This window comes from Hipposideros armiger, unplaced genomic scaffold, assembly GCF_001890085.2.
Source record: "Hipposideros armiger isolate ML-2016 unplaced genomic scaffold, ASM189008v1 scaffold_337, whole genome shotgun sequence".
Taxonomy (NCBI): domain Eukaryota; kingdom Metazoa; phylum Chordata; class Mammalia; order Chiroptera; family Hipposideridae; genus Hipposideros; species Hipposideros armiger.
In genome coordinates, this window is record NW_017731687.1 from 1,984,990 (window position 1) to 1,996,536 (window position 11,547).

General features: G+C 47.9%; 1 long non-coding RNA gene across 1 annotated transcript in view; it reads right to left on the bottom strand.

Annotated features, from left to right (window-relative positions):
* Nucleotides 1-4,616: 4,616 nt before the first annotated feature.
* LOC109392590 (uncharacterized) overlaps nucleotides 4,617-11,547 on the bottom strand; it is a 69,389-nt gene continuing 62,458 nt past the window's right edge. The window contains exon 4 of the long non-coding RNA XR_002126084.1: nucleotides 4,617-9,686. This is a non-coding gene — a long non-coding RNA (uncharacterized LOC109392590). The remainder of the gene's footprint in view (nucleotides 9,687-11,547) is intronic.

Consider the following 11,547-nt stretch of genomic DNA (forward strand, 5'->3'; position numbering starts at 1 on the left):
CTGGCGGCTGGCGGCGAGCGCGGCGGCCGGCTACAAAGGACCGGGAGGCGGGGACCGCGGCGAAGGCAGGGAGGGACGGTGACGTGCTCGAGCCGCAGCGCCGAGGGCGGGCAGCCGAACCGCAGTGCCCTCGCCGCACCCCAGCTCCCCGCACCCAGGCCGAGCGCAGGGCGCGAAAGGTGGGGGCCGCGTGCATGCACACGCGCGCACGTACACACGCCCGAGGCACACACAGGTTGGCGCTAGCACACCAGACAATTACGCCATACAAACACGTGAAAGATGCACAAACATGCTGGCACACATTCGAGAGTCGATTGCACACGCGCTCCCCAGACACACAGGCTCGTTCACACGCATCATAGACAATTTGGAACTCGCATACATGCTTGCACGTATTCCGAGTCTATTAACACACACACACACACACCAGAATTCTCAGTCACCCAACCCCACGCATACACAGCATCACACTGAGATTGACTGCACAGCTGGGGAGACACTCACATATCGGACACAACGTTCATTCTCTCAATGCTGTTATGCAGTGACCATCCATTGGTGCTTAACACTGTTTTGTTGCTGGGGACGGCGCTGTGAACAAAATAGACCAAACCCTGCCCTCTGGGAGCTAACATTCTAAGGAGGGACACACACACACACACACACACACACACACACACACACACACACATGCTGGGCAGTGCTGAACGCCAGGAAGGATGAAACAGCAAGGCGAGAAGAAACCGCTAGGACCACCTTCACTCAGACAAGAGGAATACACTCTTGCACTCGAACCAGTGACTCACAAACATCTATGATGTTCACTCCTGCAGCACCCACACAACACAGAGAGTTTCACACCCCCATACCAAAGGCAAACTCACAAAGTGAGTCCACACACATGAACCCCAAGAGGACACCCACACACAAATCCACGCCAGAAATAAGGGAAGTCAAGAGCTTTAATAGAAACACTCCAGGAAAAGACACACAAAGAGATAGGTCACCACATACATACACACACAGTCCTGTCAGTCACCCAAATATTCCCCAATCTAGGGGCCACCTTCCGTGACGCCCCGATATACTCGTAGCCTACCCTTGCTGCCAGGAGCTTGCAGCTTGCCTCCTTGACTAGGGCCAGAATGGAGGGTACTGGGGCCTGAGGTCTCTCTGGTGGGGCTCCCCTCAACCCTTCTTCAAGGCAGGAGCAGTGTGAGTCTCCTAGACACCGTCCCTCCTTTTTCCATGATTATTATCGGGCAGAGGGTTCTAAGAGTTTCCAGGGACCTGGTGGTCCCAGCTGTTCTTTCTGGAGGGGCAGAATCCCCAACTGCCAAACCCCTCCGCGGCGAGTCCAGACACGCAACATCAGGGGCGGGGTGGGGACCACAGCCAGGAGCTAGTGTGCCTGGCACTGCGCACAAACACCCCCCCACATCCCACCACCACCACATGCTGGGAGCTGTCCCTTCAGCACCAGTCCTCATAGCCTCTGGGAGTCCCACACAGACAGCAGGATTCACGTGATCCTTCCTGTGACTGCTGGGACCCATGGACTGAAGACTCTGGGGATACTGGCTCCATGGCCTCAGCTGACACCCCTCCCCCTGCATTTACTGCCTTTTAACCCTAGAGCAAGCTGGTCTGTGCAGTAAGTAGGTATTAATTCCTCCCCACTGGGCAGATTGAGGAAACAGGAAGGGAGAAATGAAGCAGCTGTCTAATGCCTCAGATCTCACTGCTGCTCAGCCAGGCTGAAGCACAGTGGGCACTTAGAAAAAGTCCCTTTTCTGTGCTTCAGACACAAAGTAGTGCTGGGAACACACAGATTAATATTCATAAAGTCCCTGCCTTCAAGAAGTCTATATTATAGTAGGGGAGAGAGTGCTAAACATAAATAAGAACAGGGAATATCACCATCACCATCCCTGCCTCCATTCATTCTCTCTTACCTACCCCCTCCCCCATTCTGGCCTCCTTCCTTTTGTGCCCGGGCACCCTTCACAGATGTGTCACAGATGATCCTCTAGAGGTCTGCAGGACTCTAGGTTGCATTGTTGCCAGTGTTTTCAATACAAACTTCTGTCCTGTGAAATACTGTTCTCAGCACAGTCCAGGCAAGGACATTCTATACTGAAGACCACACAGAAACTTCTAGAACTCCACAAATATCCACAGTGAATAAACACACAGAAAAACCAGAGGATCCAAGAATCTGAGTTCAACAGAACTTTTGAGGTCAATTCGCATGCTGTATGTCTGAATCTGCTCTCGACATCTTGAGGAGATTTTGTCTCAGGCTTTGGTAAAATACTGCTGGTGATGGAGAACTCACTACTTTCCAAGAAAACCCCTTCCGTTGTGAGAACGGGCTAGGCTGTTGTCAAGACTAGGAAGGAGTGACGCAAGGAAGGAGAGAAAGAGTTATCTTTATGCGGAAGCAAAAACGGATAACAGTTCCCACTCGTAGAGAGCTTACTATGTGCCGGGGACCACGGTAGGCACTTGACATATAGTAACTCCTTTAAGCTTCACAGCAACCTTTGAGGTAGGTACTATTTCGTCTTCATTTTACAGATGAGAACACTGAGGCTCAGAGAGATGAGTAACTTGCCTAGGGTCACAGCTGATAAATGATGCCATTTGAAGATTTAAACACAGGACTGTGGTCCCAGAGTCTGCATCTTAACCAGTGTCCTTAAGCCGCCCCCAATAAGCCTGGCTGCAGAGCTTCCATTGGGAGAAAGGAGATTAAAGAATGGATTGGTGTCGTCAGAAGAATCTAGATTTTTGAGTTAGAATCCTGTTCTCCGTGCAACTTTGGTCAAATTAATCATTCAACATTCATCCGACACTCCTTTTAGCCACCTAGTGTGTCACAGGCTTTCTATTACTCCTCACCATGCCTCTCTTCTAGGAAGGAGAGGATCTGACTTTTATCGCACACCCACCATATGTAAGCATCTTTGCACATGTTGTTCATTTCTGACACACACACATCCTGTTCTGCTTTCTGCGGCCTCATGTGGCAGACCATGCTACCTCTGTTTTCAGGCTGGAGTGCAGAGCATGACAAGCCTTAAACCCACCGCTCAGTTAACCACCAGGAAGTGACCCTGCTGGGATTCCACCCAGGTTTGTCTGAGTCCTTTCTACAACATCTCCTTGTTGCAAGGCCAGCAACTCAAGTGTAGCAGAGAAAACAAGGAGGCAGGAAACAAGGCTGGTGTATAAGTTAGAAAATGTGCCCACCAGCCTGCAGGGAGACTGAGGGGAGTGGCCTCTGGCAGAGGCTAGCAGAAAAAACAAGTCCAGGAAACCTGAGCAAATCCTCCTTGGTCCAGAGAATGGCTATGACCTTCCCATCCTGTTCTCCAACTGCCTCTGTTAGTTCTCCAGGGAGGGAGTTAAATGAAAGCATGACATTTGGTGAAGGACAGGCCAGGAGCTCATCCCGTCAGACCATGAAGATTTCCAGGGTGATGGCAGAGAACAGAGAGGTCCACGTCAGATGGCAGCAGGAAGGCCACTCAGCTCTGATGCACACCCTCCACCAGGGCTTTATTGGGGGGGGGGGTGTCAAACAACAAAAAAATATATTTTTAAAAATACATCAGTTATAAAAAGTGAGGGAAAGGGAATTGTAGTTTATTGTCAGGTGTATAATACTCAGCAAATCTGTGAGGCACGTAATGGAATATTACACTCATTTTTGGATATAAAGAGAGAGGATCAGAAGAAGTTAAGCAAGCTGCCTGAAGTTACAGGCAAGTGGCAGAGATACAGGTCACATTCAAGCCTCTTTGATTCTACAGTGTCTGCTTTTGTCTGCTGCCTCCGTATCAGTTCATAGGTAATCGTGGGAGGCAGAAAAATGCCTCCTTCCCAAAGATGGCCACCGCCCAGTCCTCAGAACGTGTGTCCATGTCACCTTCCATGGCAAAAAGGAAATTACAGATGTGATCAAGTTACGGATTTTGAGAAGGGGTGACTATCCTGGGTTACCCAGTGTGGCCTAAAGCCACCGCAAGGATCCTTTATAAGTGAAGGAAGGAGGCAGGAGAATCAGAGTCAGAGGACGTGTGACAACAGAAGTAGGTGTCAGAAGCAGAGAGAGGTTTGAAGAGGCTACACCGTTGGCTTTGAAGATGGAGGACGTGAGCATGAGCCAAAGACCGCAAGCACCTTCTCGGAGCTAGAAAAGGCAAGGAAGCAAGTTCCCCCCGAGGATCTCTGGAAGGAAGGCATTCTGGCCAATTCCTAGATTTTGGCCCCGTGAGAGCCATTCCGGACTTCCAGAACTGTAAGGGGACACGTGTTGTTTTAAGGCCCTAGGTGCATGGGAACTTGTTATGGCAACGCTCGTCAACTAATACAGGCATATAATGGACCATCCAGGAAATCGCTTCGTTATTTGTACAATGGATTTGACGTCTGAGAAGATCATTTATTCCTCACCAAAAATCAGGAGTCTTGGTATCATTGCCTTTTTGTATTGTGCCAGGGTGTACAACACCTTCTCATGAGCCATCAATAAGTTAAACATTCAAAAGAGAGAAAAAAAAAACTTTGTGAAAAAAAGCATACATTTTAATGTACAAAATTACACATTTAACTAACATAGAAAAATACATCTTGGTAACAAGAGAAAATGTCAGCCTAGTTTACACAAGATTGAGCAATCGTTACACATCTTGAAAACCCAGAAGGAGTGTTGAACCCAATTAACATGGTCGGGAATCTGACGAGTGTCTCCAAGGGCTGGTTGCTCATTCCACTGCAGGCAGGGGTTGGGTGACAGCCCTTGCTCCAGCACCCAAGGGAGGGTCCTGCTGAAGAACCTCCAAAAGGAAGGGGGTCCTCTCAAGTGGCCAGACCACTCCCATGGAAACCAGTGCTTCTAAGTGAAGAGAGAGGCTGAACTTGGACTATGAACATTCTGACCCTTGTGTTCATGAATGGAGACGTATAATAGAGGAGTCCTGTTAGATTCATGCGCTCGCAAGTTGTAGAGTTATTGTGCATTTGGGATCCAGTGGGAACACACAGTTTTCAAATTGATGTCTGTGCGTCACAGCTTCCATGTGCTATCAGCTCAGGCTTCATCCTGGAAGAAGGAGGCGGGAAGGTTCTGCCAAAAGGAACTCGCAAGCCTCGTCCATCGCCTTTGCCAGTGACACCCAAACTCCGTCCCCGCCTCTCCATCAAACGTTGGTTGTGCAAACCTGAACTTCGGGAGATCATCTTATCATCCAACTCAGGTCGGTGGTGCATGCCCCACTGTGGCACTGAAATGCATCTGGGCATTTTCAAAGAGGTGCGGGGACAGGGGCGTTTCCAACATCACAGAGCACGAATATGTGCCGAGCGCTTTAGGAAACATGCGCTAACTCATTAATGTCCACGCATCCCCTGACCTTTCCAATAGAGACACTGAGACTAAGAAAGGTAAGTGTGCTGTGCCAAGCTAGCACAGCCAGTGGGTGGCAGGGTCCTAGTTCAAACCCACTGTATCTGGTCCATAACTCATCCTCCGCTCTCTGTCAGAGGCAGGACGTGTCCTCGTTCCAGTGAAAAGTCTAATAGTTAATAGTTACAACATTGTTGCATAGATATTTATTGCCCCAATGACTTTAAATGACACATTTACAAACACTGTGTTATATCACTTTGCTTTAAAAAGAAAACACTGATACCAAGTTTACATCAAGTGTTCAGACATTTTGAACAATCCCATTCCTTGGTCTTTCTCTTCCCTTGTTCTATCATCATATAAAGGTGTCATCAGCCCACCTTTGGGTATAGCATGATAATGTTTTTCAAAGTAAAAAAAAAATAATGGTGTTGGAGAAACCGTGTTTTGATGGTGTCACCTCTCCCGTTAGTCTTTCCATGGCTATGTAGTACATGTATGCCAAGGATACAGAAGTCAGAGTCGGATGGGAGTATTCTTGCTGAAACTGGAGTAAAATTTAGGGAAAATCGAATGGGATAAAGAAACCCAATCCTTCCATCCTAAGCCCACTGACTTCTTAAAAGCAGTTTTAGGTCCAAGGCACGCACCATCTTTTTCTAGGAATTCTCATAAAACATGAAAGAGCGCTAAATACATAAAAAAAAAAACCCAGGGGTTTCTCCTTCTCTGCCTCCTGAAGCCACCAGAGAATTTCCAAAGAATTTAGTTCAAAGCCAGGTAGGAAAACGGTTGGCCATCACTGCAAACGCCAAATAGAAATCTGCTTCTATTTACACACTGGTAAATTTATGTATCATAGTGGACTTAGAATATCTATTTCTGAAAGACGTGAGGATGCGTGCAGCTGAACCCAAGATGTCCACTTCGTGTGTTTATCATCACATGGCCCAGTGACTTTCATGTCACTGCCCTGAGATCAGCCACCACAAGCTCCCCACCCAGGTCCTGGCAGAGTGCAGCTGAGTCCCATGGAGTGTCATGCATTTCATTTGCATAAGCACCATTAGCTACTTAAAAGGGCCTTTACAGGTGAGTTTACAAAGCCGACACATGATCAAAAATATTTCAAAGATGAGACGTTTCCTCCTGTCACTCCTGAGTACACATTTCTTTCCCAGGAGTAACAAAGACAAATAGGAGTCCGACGTGGAAGAACCTCGCAGCAGCATCTGAGAATTCAATCAACACGGGGGATGGGAGAGCTGGGAGGGCCTGTGAGACTAAGGTCTGAGGGTTCTCCCTTGGATGCCCACTAGAATCACTGGGGGGGGGCTTTTAAAGACCGCTTGCCTAGACCCCACGCAAGACAACCTGATTTAAGGGGCCTCGAATGGGGCCTGGCTTTGGTTTTTTAAAGAGCTCTGCAGGTGAGTGCGACGTGCAAACAGAGGGAAAAGTCACCACCAGGATGGAGTGCAACCGTTACATCCTACAAATGGCCCAGAGCGGGGGTGGCAGAGCTCATGCTACCCCCTCCCCTACTCTCCCCGCCTGGAGCCCCTTCCCCTGCGAGGTGCTGTCTGAATAGGGATAAAAAGGCTGACTAGCTAAAACATGTCAAAAATGTCTAGCACCCTGTTCTCAGAAGTTGACCGAGTTCTCAAGAAGTTTCACATTCCAGACCTGGAATTTCACCCTGGAATTAAACAAGAGCTGTGATCTCTTAGCAGAAACGCACCTGCCTGAAGGTAAAAATCTCCCCCTCCAGTCTGTGAAGTTTATTCACTACATCGCTGAGCAACACAGATAGTAAGACAGGAACTCATCTTTTAAAGGATTTGGGTTCCCACTCCTCTGCGATAATGGGTAACTGAACTCATCCAATAATCTGATTGCAAAGCGATTGGTAAACTGTTGATCAGCTTGGCTGCCTGAATTTCACACTGGGAAACAAGGATAGGGAGGCTGTGGAGGGGTGGATGGAAACCACAGTCATCTCAGCCATGCCAAGAACAAGGTGAGCCTCCATGACAGCTTGGGACTCAGGGCTTCCTGGGGGGAAATAGGGGCGTGGAGAGAATTCCTTGATCTAATTCCTGTTGCTAAGTGATGCCATGTGGATTGTAACCCATTAGAAAATGAATTGCATCAGGCCCAGACCTAGAATTCCAGATGAGAAGAGCGTGCATTGTGGCACAGGGGAGAACCTTCCATGAATAACATCAGAACCAATTCAGTCCCAACTGCCGTCAAGAGCTGTGTGACTACACGTGTGCCACTTAACCTCTCTGGGCTCCAGTTTCCCCACCTGTAAAATGGGGAAAGGCGCGAGTGTTTATCGTAGATAAAGTCTCCAGCTCTAATGACGGATGCCTCTGGATCTGTTGTCTTAATGACTGTGCCCCTGGCCTGCTTGGGAAGGGCAGTGGCTTGACCAGTCTGAGCACACGGAGGGCAGTGCAGCCACCTTGGTCTGCAGAAGCCTCGGACACACCGCCTGTGTGAGTCGTGGCCCCCTCACACCTCTGGCAAACCTATTTTAAGAACACTGCCTAGCAGTTCGTGGGGAACGTTGCCATGCCAACTCGCTGGCTGTTGCTAATCATAATCTATGAGTGCGCAGTACAACCATCTGACAGGCAATTCTTTTCTTCCTTAGCCTGGGGTCCTTTTCCAAACTGTCACAAGATAGACCAAATCGTTCAGAACGACACACAGTAGGTGCATAACAGATATGCATTGACTCGGTGATGTGGATAAAGCATATGCACGAAACTGAAGTCTGCAAAGTGCCTTCCCATCCACTTTACCCCTTAATGCTTATAGCAGGGGCTGGGCAGGTATTTTATTACCTTATTTCCAGGTGAGTAAACTGAAGCAGGAAGCGACTTTCCCACGGTCTCGGAGCTAAGAAGCTGCAGTGCCTAACTCCAGCACAGTGATTCTGGTTTTAGCCCTAATCTCTACCTCCCGTACCAGGGCTTCCCTCAGCGCTCTAGCCTATGAAAGTCAAATCCTGTATGTTCATGCAGAACGTAAGAGTTTACAAAGCACTTCTCCATTCACGTTCCCATTTCATCCAAAGCCTGAAGGTAAGCTGCAAGGCTCTGCCGGGGGCCACACCAGGCCTGCTATGTGCAGTGGGATGGACTACTCCCCCTAGGGGTGCCTCACTGGCCCCAAAGGAGCTCAGAGGTCTCCCTTGAGGACTCTGGACAGGGCGGTGGTAACAGAAGCACCACAGGTAGACAGAAATACCAGTGGAGAGTGATGGTCAGGGTCCCAGGAGGAGCACGCTGCCTGGGGCTGGCAGGGTAATGGACAGGGCCCAGATACAGAGGCAACCCACACCCAGAAACAAAGCCGAGCCTTGGAGTGAAGCCACAGAGATGGACGGTGGTGCTGGTCACGCAGAAATGAGAATATACTTAACGCCACTGACCTGGGGATTTAAAAATGGTTAAGGTGGTAAATTAGACGTTATATGTATTTTACCATGATTTTAAAAAAGTTAAGCCCAACAAGACATGTTTGTGAGCCTGATCTGGCCTGAGGGCTGCCTATGTGCCTGCTGTGGGCTAAGAACTCTCTGAGCTCTGTCCCATGGGACAGACAGGAGCTCTATACTATCTTGATGACTGCTAAGGTTTTTTAAAACCATTATCCTGCCATGCCCCATATCACCCATCTTGGGTAGCAGCTACAAGGACTTAAGTGTAATGAGTACTTCTGGCAGAGTGTGCTTCTGAGCGATGGTCAGTATCGTGAAAGAGAGAAGATGGATTCACGCTTTATAAACAAGATCCCAGACACGTGGGACGCATCTGACAGCATTCGGGGCACTTTTGCAGCCATGAGCTCATTTGGTTGTCAGAACAAAACTTCAAGGAGGCGTTAGGGACCTCAAACAGATGCAGAAGTGGAACTTCAAGAAGGTAGGTAATTTGTGCAAAGTGACACAGCTTAGGAGTGGCTGAGCCAGCCAGGACCTTGGGACTCCAGCCCCAGGTTCCTTCCACCATCCCAGGCCAATGCATACAGGCTCCTGACAGTCCACAGCCATCTCTTGAGTTGCCTGCCCAGTTGGTATTAGAGGAGAGACGCCGCCATGAGTGACTTAAAATAGAAAGATGGTCATTTGGCTTGTAACTCAGCTCCCTGGAAGGGATTGCAAATCATGGGGCTGCCTCTGTTCCATTGCTCAGTTGAGAGGGATGTAAATATTTTCCAGCTGGATGGGCTTGCCTCTGTGCTGTCTTCTTTCCTGCAACAACAAAAGCAGGGAGATGAGTTCTTAAAGGGCACATACCAACCAGTGTAGTATCTCCACGAAGCCATCCAAATGCGCAAGGCTTTGAGATGCAGGAGGTCATCTCTAAATGTGGTGGGCTTACATCATGATAGCTATTCTCAATTCATCAGCTTCTCTCTCTAGAAAAGAATCTTAGTTTGGAATTAATAGACAACATTCCCTTTATTTGGGGAGCTTTTGAACACTGAGATAGTATGGAAATTTTGTGTGAGGAAGCATTCATGTGTATTTGTGCAGAGAGGGTTTCTAGCTTTCATGAGGCTCTCAGAGGGCCGATGGAGAAAAGAAGGTTAACAACAACTGATCCACAGGAAGAGAGTGCCTTGAGGTTATCAGGAATGTATGTTTTCATTCATCCACTCAACAAAAGCTATCAGACACCTCCTATATCTCAGGCTCAGTGCTAGGCACCGGAGTTACAGTGTTTGGCCCCTGCGAGATCACAGTGTGGGCGAGGAGACAGGATAATCTACGAATCACAAAATAAATGTTATGTCTCAGGTGTAACTGTGGCGGGGAGGGACCTACCAGTGAATAGATGCAGCCTATGAAAAGGTCCTGCAGAGGGTTAGGAGCACAAGCAGCCAATGTGTAGAGAGCAGAGAAGCTGTGTAGACAGTAGGGCGGGGGATGAGGCTGGCAAGGTGCGCAGTGTCGCAGATGCTAGAATGGAGGGAAATGAGGAGGCTCTTAGTGCAGTGACAGGACATGATAAGGGCTCAATTCATGAAGAACGAAAGGAAGGAAGAACGTGAAGGAGGTGGAGGAGGAAGACTGCCTGGAGATGGCAATATTTGAATGGAGTCTTAAACATGAAAAGGAGTTTTCTGGGCAGAAACAGCTTGGGCAGGAGCCAAGAGGTATGAGAGTCCATGGGCTGGGAAGGGCTTAGCAAAGCAGATCAGTTTGTCAGGAGGCACCTTCATGGGTTCTGCTAGATCAATAAATGTATTGGGCAATATGACAGTTTACAGAAGGGGACCCCAGAAATATTAAAACCCTAACAGAGATGAGCATCCCTCTGTAATTGCACTGTTGCCCCAATAACTGATTTCACCACGCTGGGCTTTGCAGCAATGCCAAGGGTCTCCAGAGATGGGTAATAATGGCTCACTCACAGCTCATGGCCACATCCGTGATAAGGATGTGGTGAGGACGTCAACCGCAACATCACCCCACGTGCCCCTGATAGTGGAGTAAATAAAGTCAGATCTCACTTCAGTTATTTGTTTGTGTAGGTGTTTTTTAAGTCTAGTTTTTGAAAATGTATTTACATGCATCTTGTAAACTGCCTTCAATCCTTTTGTTTGAAGGACATGAACAAGACAAAAATAAATCTAATTTTAATCCTCAAAGCTTATAGTACCATTGTTACCCAAACTTTATATTAGAATCACTTGGAGAGCTTAAGAATTCAGATTACTGGGCTCATTCTCAGATTTATGGAATCAGTATCCAGGAGGTAAACCTCAGAAATCTGTGTTTTCAATGAATTAAATGCTCATGAATTAATCTGGATAATTCTTATGCATTAAGTACCTGGCATCTGAGTTCTGTTGCGTTGGGAGATGCATCAGTCTGAGAACAAAGCAAAAAAAAAGTAATCCTTTTTTACTGGAATCGGGTGACTGATACCAAACACAAGAAGTCATCATCCCTTGCCTACATCATGTGGGAAGCTGGTGCCCAAATCCTTGTATTGATCTTGCATTTATCAAGAAACTAATGTAACAACTCTTCCAGGATTAATAAATACCATAGACTCACCTCTATAACCCATGTGAGTCACTCACAGATGATAATTGCTGACAAA